We start from the raw sequence: 11,422 nt of genomic DNA on the forward strand, positions 1-11,422 counted from the left end.
AAACTTTTGCTTGAGGCTTATTGGTAACCACTCTGCTCCATGGTGGCAATTTGCAAATTCAGTCTCGCTGTTTCTCAATGGATGGCCTATGCTAAAGTGATTATTGAAGAAGTTTGTTGGCTTGAATTGACAATCCACAGCAGACATCTCCAATTTGTCTACCTGATAACACTCTGGGAAGTTGGGCTTTGTCTGCTGCTGGACATACTATTTCAGTTGTAATACCGACACAGTTTGTTGTCTGCAGCCATTTGCACTCCCTCCAGCTGCTATTGTCTTTTCTTTACAAGAGTATAGAATCTATTCTAAAGTTATCTTCATGTATACAGTCCATCTCTGTTACTACTGATGGGTTTCTAAGAATGCAAGGCTTATTCTTAATAGACTATATAGACACAGAATTATCATGTTCTTCATTCCAATTAGAAGTCAAATACTGGCATCAATCTGGTAAAGACAAGCGTCTTGTAAATGTGACCATGTCTACCTTCTTTCGTGGCAGAATGCTCCTGTTGCTTACTGGAATTTCCCATTAGTTAGGGGACTGCAGGGAGGTCTCCACAGGTCTTTTATCTGAGCTAATGTCCTCCAGTTCTGTGATACCAGGCATGTCAATAAGTTTTTCTTGACCCAATGATACAAGTCTTTCTTGCTGTGAGATGACCTTCAGATTTTTCATAAGGACAATTTTACAGAAAGATACTGAACTGCTGCTGTCAAAATCAAGAGTACAGTCATACTGGCAAGTCCCCCATGCAGCCACAAGTTTCACTTTCTGCTGTGACGTGCACACTAGCTGTTAAATTATTGTTGTCTGCATGTGAATTAAGATGGGCAGCTTTGTCTTTGGTGGTGTGCACTAGGGAAGGAGGTCTGAGACCTCTGAAGTTTTCTGACTGTTTCTCATTATGCAGGACACCCTTTTCTTCTCGGTTATTTCAGATTTACCAATATGCTCTGCTTTTTTATGTACCTATGTTGATCTGCAATCAACTTGCACTTGCACAGCAATCCAGTGCAGCTGTCAGTTTTGCACAAAACCAAACCAACCTAAACAGCTGAGTTTTTCAAGACAGTGCTTGGTTCGACAAAACATTTTCATCCGCATAATGTAGGCCATATCCAATCAGTGGTGCAATACATGTGAGTAAAGGAACAATCCTATTCAGATAAGAGATGATGCTGCCCTTCATTTTTTGTCTTTGTCTATTGCTTATGTCAGTGAGAATACATTGTTTCCAACAGTTCACGAAAACAGTTTTCTCCATTGCAACTGGAAATCCTTGAATGCAAGCCTGTGCAATGGCCAGGGTGGTAAGATAGTTGGAGGAGACACTGGATTTGAGCTTTAGATACTCTGGCAAAACGGTTGTGGCCTATACCTATTAAAGTTACATGGACTTCAGTAGGGAATTAGCTAAACTTGTCTCCTCAGGCAGTTGCTGACTTTCATAATGGGGGATTTAGCAAATGTGAGGCCTTTGGAGCCCACTACATCAACCTCCTCTGGAGTTACCTTCTATTTCTTCTGTCCTCCCTAGCTATCTGACCTTATTATTGGACTCATCTTTAGAGACTTCAAAAATTATACTATTAAAGCTCCTTTCTACAAACTGCATATTCATTTTTGTGTGTGTAATGGTTTATTTTTTGTTATTGCTTCATTATCATTATCATTACCATTCATCATCAGTTCTTGAAATTATTTCTTTATCATTTTGTAAAGCTCTTTGAGCTACTGTCCAAGTACTATGGAAATAAATATTGTTGAATATTCATAACAAAAAACACTGCAGAAGTATAAGGCATACTTAACTAATATTTTAAAATGAATTAAGGGTCTCTGATATCTTAAATATTTTTCAGTATCAATGTTGTCAATGGACTGTATTTTTTCACTTAAGGAATTAAGCAAAAGTTAGACCTCTTATAACATTGGAAGATGCTGAAAAATTAGTTCACGCTTTTGTTTTTAGTTAACTTGATTACTGTAATGCACTCATAACAGGACAACCTAAGAAAGACATCAATCGATTGCAATTAGTGCAGAATGCAGCAGCCAGAATCTTAACTAGAAAAAGAAAATCTGATCACGTCTCACTAGATTTAGCATCGCTACATTGGTTATTACCCTTGTCATTTAGAATTGACTTTAAAATGCTACTAATGGTGTATAAAGCCTTACATAATATTGTCCCTTCCTGAATGCCTGTCCCCCTACATTCCAGGTCATTACCTTAGATCTTCTAATGGAGGTCTACTTATAGTTCCAAGAGACAAGCTTAATAGAAGTGGTTGAGGTGGCCTTTTGCTGTTATGCTCCTAAAATCTGGAATATTTTACAAACATAAATTTGTCAAGCTAACACTGTGGAACATTTTACAAAACTGGTAAAAACCCATTATTTTAATTTGGCTTTTTTGTAGCTACATTTTAGTTATACTCCTTATAGACTATATAGGCAAACAATGATCATATTCTTCAGGGATCCACAATCTGTACTAATTACCCTGTCTTTTCCAGTTCTTCTGTGTTGGCGATCTGCACCCTCACTATCTGATCCAGGCACCATGCCTCATCTCATTAATGTTAGGTAGAATGCCCAGAGGGTGCTGGGTGGTCTTTTGGCCTTGGAACCCCTGCAGATTTTTTTATTTACTCTAGCTTAAATGAGAGTTGTTTTTGTCCTCCTGGCAATCTGACCTTATTTCCAGGCTCATCTTTAGAGACTTACATTACGATATTGTATACAAGGATGCTACTCTCCTACTACTTATACCTCTGTTTTATAAGATCGTAAAGATTTATTTTTGCTACTTTAATGTTATTGCCTAAAGCTATTAATTTTTCTTAATTGGTAACTTTCTCTTTGACATCTTGTAAAGCTACATTCTTTGTATGTAAATGTGCTATGGAAATAAATGTTGTTGTTGGACACATCCTGAATATCTCTAATGTATGTCAAGGTTTTTAAAGGAATACCCCACCCAAAAATTATGTTTTTTATGTTTTTTATGCTATTTATCCCATGTAGTTTGTAGTGATGACCAAGTACAAATACTTAAATTTCATACAAAATAGAGATTAAAAAAAGTTTCCTAAAATACAAGGCAATGGTGACCAATGCTGTAAAACAACAATATGAAAAATGTCAAGGAGGGGTTTTCACGTTAGTCATGCTGCATAATCCTCATGTCACTTATCCAGCTGTTGTTATGATATAAGTGTACTTCTATAGCAAAGATGGTGTGAGCACTCCTAAGGGCTCCACAAGCCCAGGCCAGGCCTTCCTATCCTGCCTAGAATTGGCCTCACTCTAAGCAGCCTGACCTCCTGATTCCACAGGGAGGATTCAGTCTACTAGGCCCAAAATAAGGAACTACATTCCAAAGTTCCAAGCAAATTCTTATAAAATCTTTAAAATACACAGAAATGTTCTTCTAGGTAAAGGAACCATAAAACTTTTGGTTATAAATGACAATTACCAAAAAAGAATCTTTTGGGTGCTCCCGTTAGGGGTCACCACAGTGGATCATCTTCTTCCATATCTTTCTGTCCTTTGCATCTTGTTCTGTTACACCCATCACCTGCATGTCCTCTCTCACCACATCCATAAACCTTCACTTAGGCCTTCCTCTTTTTCTCTTCCATGGCAGCTCTATCCTTAGCATCCTTCTCCCAATATACCCTGCATCTCTCTTCTGCACATGTCCAAACCAATGCAATCTTGCCTCTCTGACTTTGTCTCCCAACTGTCCAACTTCAGCTGACCCTCTAATGTACTCATTTCTAATCCTGTTCATCCTCATCATGCCTAATGCAAATCTTAGCATCTTTAACTCTGCCACCTCTAGCTCTGTCTCCTGCTTTCTGGTCAGTGCCACTGTCTCCAACCCCTATAACATAGCTGGTCTCACTATTGTCCTGTAGACCTTCCATTTCACTCTTGCTGATACCCGTCTGTCACAAATTACTCCTTCTCCACCCATTCCATCCTGCCTGCACTCTCTTTTTCACCTCTTTTCCACACTCCCTGTTAAACTGAACTGTTGAACCCAAGTATTTAAACTCATCCACCTTCGCCAATTCTACTCCCTGCACCCTCACCATTCCACTGACCTCCCTCTCATTTAAACACATGTATTTTGTCTTGTTCCTACTGACCTTCATGCCTCTCCCCTCTATAACATATCTCCACCTCTCCAGGGTCTCCGCAACCTGCTCCCTACTATTGCTACACATCACAATGTCATCAGCAAACATCATAGTCCACAGGGACTCCTGTCTAATCTCCTCTGTCAACCTGTCCATTACCATTGCAAATAAGAAAGGGCTCAGAGCCGATACCTGATGTAATCCCATCTCCAACTTGAATGCATCCGTCACTCCTACTGCAGTTCTCACCATTCTCACACTTCTCTCTTACATATCCTGTACAACTCTTACGTACTTCTCTGCCACTCCTGACTTCCTCATACAATACCACAACTCCTCTCGTGGCACCCTGACATATGCTTTCTCCAGGACCATAAAGATGCAATGCAATTCCTTCTGGCCTTCTCTAAACTTCTCCATCAACATCCTCAGAGCAAGCATTGCATCTGTGGTGCTCTTTCTTGGCATGAAACCATACTGCTGCTCACTAATCATTACCTCACCTCTTAACCTAGCTTCCACTACTCTTTCCTATAACTTCATGCTGTGGCTCATCAATTTTATTCCCCTGTAGTTACTGCAGTCCTGCACATCCCCCTTATTCTTAAATATCGGCACCAGTACACTTCTTCTCCACTCCTCAGGCATCCTCTCACTTTCCAAGATTCCATTAAACATTGGTTAAAAATGCCAATGCCATCTCTCCTAGACACCTCCATGCTTCCTCGGGTATGTCATCTGGACCAATGGCCTTTCCATTTTTCATCCTCTTCATAGCTGTCCTTACTTCCTCCTTGCTAATCCATTGCACTTCCTGATTCACTATCTCCACATCATCCAACCTCTTCTCTCTCTCATTCTCTTCATTCATCAGTCTCTCAAAGTACTCTTTCTATCTGCTCAACACACTCTCCTCGCTTGTATGTTTCCATCTTTATCCTTTATCACCCTAACCTGCTGCACATCTTTCCCAGCTCAGTCCCTCTGTCTAGCCAATCGGTACAGGCCCTTTTCTCCCTCCTTAGTGTCCAACCTGTCATACAACTCATCATACACCTTTTCTTTAGCCTTCGCCTTTAGACCTTATCTCCTTGTACTCTTGTCTACTTTCTGCATCTCTCTGACTATCCCACTTCTTCTTTGCCATCCTCTTCCTCTGTATATTCTCCTCTATTTCCTCATTCCACCACCAGGTTTCCTTTTCCTCCTTCCTCTTTCCAGATGTCTGTGTGACCCTTCTTGCTGCCACCCTAACTACATCTGCTGTAGTTTCCCAGCTGTCTGGTAACTCTTCACTGCCACCCAGTGTCTGTCTCACCTCCTCCCTAAACTCAACCTTGCAGTCTTCCTTTATCAACTTCCACCATTTGATCCTTGGCTCTGCCCTCACTCTCTTCCTCTTCTTGATCTCCAGCGTCATCCTACAAACCACCATCCTATGCTGCTTAACTACACTTCCCCTCCCACCACTATGAACTCTTCAATCTCCTTCAGATTGACTCTTCTGTATGGGATGTAATCTACCTGTGTGCATCTTCCTCCACTCTTGTACGTGACCCTATGTTCCTCCCTCTTCTTAAAATATGTATTCACCACAGCCATGTCCATCCTTTTGTCAAAATTCACTATCCTCTGACCTTCTTCATTCCACTCCTTGACACCATACCTACCCATCACCTCCTCATCTCCACTGTTCCCTTCACCAACATGCCCATTGAAATCCGCTCCAATAAACCAGAAAATCCAATACTCACAGGTATATACACTCATTGAACATCAATGAACCACTGAAGGATCTACTTTTAGTTTTGCCAGATAAATGCTGAGGGAAGTCCTTCAGCAGTGACATCACAGAGTCCCAGCCTCTTGGGCTCCATCCACAAAGAACAAGAGACATATTAGAACAGTTTATTATATGTTGACAGTAAATAGACTACGTTAAAAGGACAACACATAATGAATAAATAAACAAAACCCAAGAAAAATAACACAGCAAGCATGAAAAATAATAATTAAAAAAAAAAATAGAAAAACAGAAACTAAATACAAGGCATGGAATAAACCCTGGTTGTAAAATAGCAGTTGTGTGGTCACAATATACAAAACGCAAGTATTTTTTGCTATATTATTATTAAAATAGATACTTCTAGAAAAAACAGCACTTATCATAAACAAGAAATGCAATTCACAGTGTATTGAGGTTTTTAATTGGAGCTCCACTTCTCCCCCTCATTTATTGTTCAAGAGCAAACAACTAAATAACTGATATTGCAGCACAAGTGACATCACATTTTTCTTTTTTTTTAAATGTTTTTCTCACTGTTTGCTTTTGTACAGCATTGGTCACCATTGTCTTGTATTATACTATGAACTTCATCTCCATTCTCCACGAAAACATGAGCTTAAACATTTTACTGGATATCACTAACTAACATATAAAAAGTTGCATTTTTGGACAGAGTACTGCTTGAACATAACTGTGCATGTTGAGATACCTCTCATAATTTAAAGATATCGTTATTTGGAGACACCTTGAAATACAGTCAAGATCTTGCATTTCAGACATTTTCACTATGGGTAACATTTGAAATATCTAAACCATATCTTAGATAAATCAAATGAATTTCCTGATATCTTAAAATGTTTGTTCTTTGTCTGAGATCATAAAAAATGTAATACATCTGAAATAAGATATTATTAAAAAGACAAAAAGATATTCCAAGCTATCTGAATAGGATATGAGATCTCCAAAATACAATTAAAGATACCGCAAATGCACTCCCAGGTAACTTACTTGAAAGATCAGAAATTCATTTTTCAAGGTATCTCAAAATAATAATTTAAGATATATTAGAATATTGCAAAATACCCGCGCTTCGCAGTGGAGAAGTAGTGTGTTAAAGAAGTAATGAAAAATTAAAGGAAACATTTTGAAAATAACGTAACATGATTGTCAATGTAATTGTTTTGTCACTGTTATGAGTGTTGCTGTCATATATATATATATATATATATATATATATATATATATATATATATATATATATATATATATATATATATATACACATACATACATACACACACACATTATATATACAGTATATATATATATATCTATATCTATATATTGTGGCAGTAGGGGGCACTAGTGCTCCCTTGAACCCTGAGGTACAATTCCAGACACCAGGTAAAAGTCCAATACTTTTTATTTTTGTTGTCCACAGTGCACCAAGCACCCTCCACACTACTCATACACCAAACTCTTTTTTACACAATCAACTACTAATTAACTCTCCTCCTCGCCCAGACACTTTGCTCCTTCACCTCCCAGCACAGCTCAGTGTCTGGACTGAGCCACAGTCCTTTTATAGTCCCTGACCTGGAGGTGTTCCTGTCCCAGCAGTCCACAGTTCCTTATTCCTTCTGGGTCAGGGCAATCAGTCTTTTACTTCAACCCGGGAGCACGTCGTTCCTTCCCGTCACATGACCGTGACGTACCCCCGGGTCATAAGGCACAAAAGAGCCCATAAGCCCCCCCACAGCGACTCCTGGTGGCCCCCAAGGTATACAGCAGGGCTGTGTATAAATACTACAAAGTCCATGAGGCCCTGCTGGACCTCGGGGCACTATCCTGCTGTCGGGAGGGCTCCTCCTGGCGGCCTGGGGGTGAGGACCGGCATGAGAAGCCGGAAGTCCTCCACAATATATATATATCTAATATCTATATAGTGTATATATCTATATACATCTATATCTATATCTCTCTCTATATATATATATACACATACAGTATATATCTATCTATATATATATATAGCGGCGAAGTACTGCCTTAAAAGTTTTATTAAGAAAAAAATTAATTAATTTTAAATTAATTAAATTAATTTTTTAAACTGAGGGAAAATATACCAATAATTATTTGTTAAGGATCTCTTTGTATACCACATTGTGAGTTCGGCCCTCCAGTTGTAACATGACCAAGCTGTGCACTGAGCTTACTCTTGAGCATGCAACTTACAGTTGGCCATGTGAACAGTAATCTTGTTTCAAATCTCACAGCTTGGATTGCTGCTGTCATAATCGGTTTGAGTTTCATGGTTTGTTTCAATTACGACAGTATTTGTAGGACTTGTGTTGAAGTGACATTCGGCATCTGTCAAGCGTTGTAAGCATACAACCAGTTTCATCGATAACTTCACATCCAGCTTTTGAGAGTTTAAACATTCATAAACATCAAAGTGTCCACTACTGAAATCGTCACCTGTGAATCTAAGATGTTTAAGAAGCATTGGCGGTTGTCCAAAGGTATAAAATATTTGGCCATTTCGGTACACTTGAAAGCGACAACCAAACAATTCAGCGGCAGCCATCAACTCACATGCAGAACCATAGGTGAAGGGCTTAAGCATTTCACTCTTCTAGTGCTCCTGTGTAGTATAATTATCTCCTGTACCGTCATCAGTCCACACCTTGAACCTGTCCTAGTCATTCAATACATAAGACACAATGTTTCTCCAGATATCAAGAGTGAGCCTGATATGGCCATGCAATATGTAACAAAGAGAATGGAAAAGGTAGTTGCCATCTCCAGGTATGGAAACCACTCAGTAAGTGACAGTTCTTTGATCGATGGTGATCACCTCGATAGACATGTTAATGCGGGTACGGTTGGAATGATAAAGGAAATGGGTACCTGAACAATGTAAAGTAAGTCTAAAATACCTACACAATAACTATAATCATAATAAATGAACAATAAAACAGCGGAGAAGCCGTGGATTAAATAAAAAGGCTGTAGTTATCAGCAGGGAGACGTGAATCCCGTGGCGAAGCAAGGAAGGGAATGAAGAGACTGGAGCGATGGATGGCCTTATATAGGCAGGCAGCCAACAACGTGGGAGGCGTTGGGATGGGGGACCCAACGCTGCCTCACACGGTGACCGAGCTGCAGGCTATGGATGTATATATGTACGTAAGTAGGATTCAGTTAGCGTTGGGAACCCACGTACCAAATTTTTTGAAGATGGGCCCATAAGTAACAAAGACTGTTGAAAAGTTCAATATGGCGGCCGACAGTGGCATCATACCACCAAAATAAGTACCAAATTTTAGCCTTCTACCTACACGGGAATTGGGAGAATTAGTGACGTTAGAAAGTTCAATATGGCGGCTGACAGTGGCATCATACCACCGAAATAAGTACGTATATTGGTTTCAGTTAGCGCAGGGAAGCCGCCTACCAAATTTCGTGAAGATGGGGCCATAAATAAGAAAGTTCAACATGGCAGACGTTGTTGACCGTTATGACTGTTATGCGCAGAATTTCGAAATTAAACCTGCTTAACTTTTGTAAGTAAGCCATTAGGAATGAGCCTTCCAAATTTCAGCCTTCTACCTACACGGGAAGTTGGAGAATTAGTGACAATGGAAAGTTCAATATGGCGTCTGACAGTGGTGTCATACCACCGAAATAAGTATGTACATTGGTTTCGGTTAGCACAGGGAAACCGCCTACCAAATTTCGTGAAGATGGGGCCATGAATAAGAAAGTTCAACATGGCGGACGTTGTTGACCGTTATGACCGTTATGCATAGAATTTCAAAATGAAACCTGCTTAACCTTTGTAAGTAAGCCGTAAGGAATGAGCCTTCCAAATTTCAGCCTTCTACCTACACGGGAAGTTGGAGAATTAGTGACGTTGGAAAGTTCAATATGGCGGCTGACAGTGGCGTCATATCGCCGAAATAAGTATGTACATTGGTTTCGGTTAGTGCAGGGAAGCCGCCTACCAAATTTCGTGAAGATGGGGCCATGAATAAGAAAGTTCAACATGGCGGACGTTGTTGACCGTTATGACCGTTATGCGTAGAATTTCGAAATGAAGCCTGCTTAACTTTTGTAAGTAAGCTGTAAGGAATGAGCCTGCGAAATTTCAGCCTTCTACCTACACGGGAAGTTGGAGAGTTAGTGACGTTTGGAAAATTCAATATGGTGGCCGACAGTGGCGTCATACCACCGAAATAAGTACGAACATCAGTTTCGGTTAGCGCAGGGAAGCTGCCTACCAAATTTCGTGACAGTACATGGAGGACGTTGTCGACCGTTATCGACCGTTATGACCGTTATGCGTAGAATTTCGAAATAAAATGTGCTTAACTTTTGTAAGTAAGCTGTAATGAATAAGCCTGCCAAATTTCAGCCTTCTATCTACACGGGAAGTTGGAGAATTAGTGATGAGTCAGTGAGTCAGTGAGTCTGTCAGTCAGTCAGTCAGTGAGGGCTTTGCCTTTTATTAGTATAGATTGATATTGACAGATGGCTCACATGGACATTCATTGATCCTTACCCAGCCAGGAGGCCATTACAATGGAAGAACAGGTGAAGACTAGTCATTCAGGGAAATGTCTTCCCCAATACACCAGGTGGCATCCCCCCTGAGTTATGGCATCACTGTGGGTATCCACGGAGCATCATTAGAACTGTAATGCTTTAGGTCAGCCCTGTTAGGTTTCATTGGTGTTGACAAAGGGTGCTGAGGGGATTTGTGAGCCCTACCTTTTTGGGCACCCGGCGTATCTGGAAGCACTCCTAAGCCACAGCTTCAAGACGCAAAAAATGTGCTTCTGGGGTTTGCATAAAAGGAGCAGCCTCACTTCAATCAGGGATCCAGAATCAGGAACAAATAGAAAAAGCTTGTGGAGGGGAGCAGAGGAGGCAGAGAAGATGACAGAGAGAGATGACAGAGTTACAGCATTGCTGTGTAGGCTACTGATTTGGATAGTAACTGTGATTGTGGTGTGGGAAATTCTTACGAGGAAGAGTTTCACACAAATAAAATTCCTCTTGTTTGTGGTAAACTTGTGTCCAAGCCTGTGTATTGGGTGTTCTAGGAGCTGCAGCGCTCCCTGGAGGTCACAAGCTATATTTTGAAATTAAACACTGATTAGATATGGAAGTAATAATTTCTCATTGTTCTGCATATGTATGATAACATTACTGTATAGTCCAGAACTCCTTCTGACAAAGTAGAAGATATGACTGGAAGTGATTGTGAAATATCTCCAGTTCAGTTTCACATACAGTATCTTACAATGCACAAATGTGCAGTTCAAGGGACTTCAAAATGTATTTCAGATGTTAAGTAATGCTGCGGAGGTTATTCTGACTTATCTGAAAATATTGTCACACATATGCAGAATTACAGATATCTCCAAGTAGAATATCTTTCTTTTCAACATTATATCTGAAATGATTACATCTCAC

Source organism: Polypterus senegalus, chromosome 6 (genome assembly GCF_016835505.1).
Source record: "Polypterus senegalus isolate Bchr_013 chromosome 6, ASM1683550v1, whole genome shotgun sequence".
Classification (NCBI taxonomy): Eukaryota; Metazoa; Chordata; class Cladistia; order Polypteriformes; family Polypteridae; genus Polypterus; species Polypterus senegalus.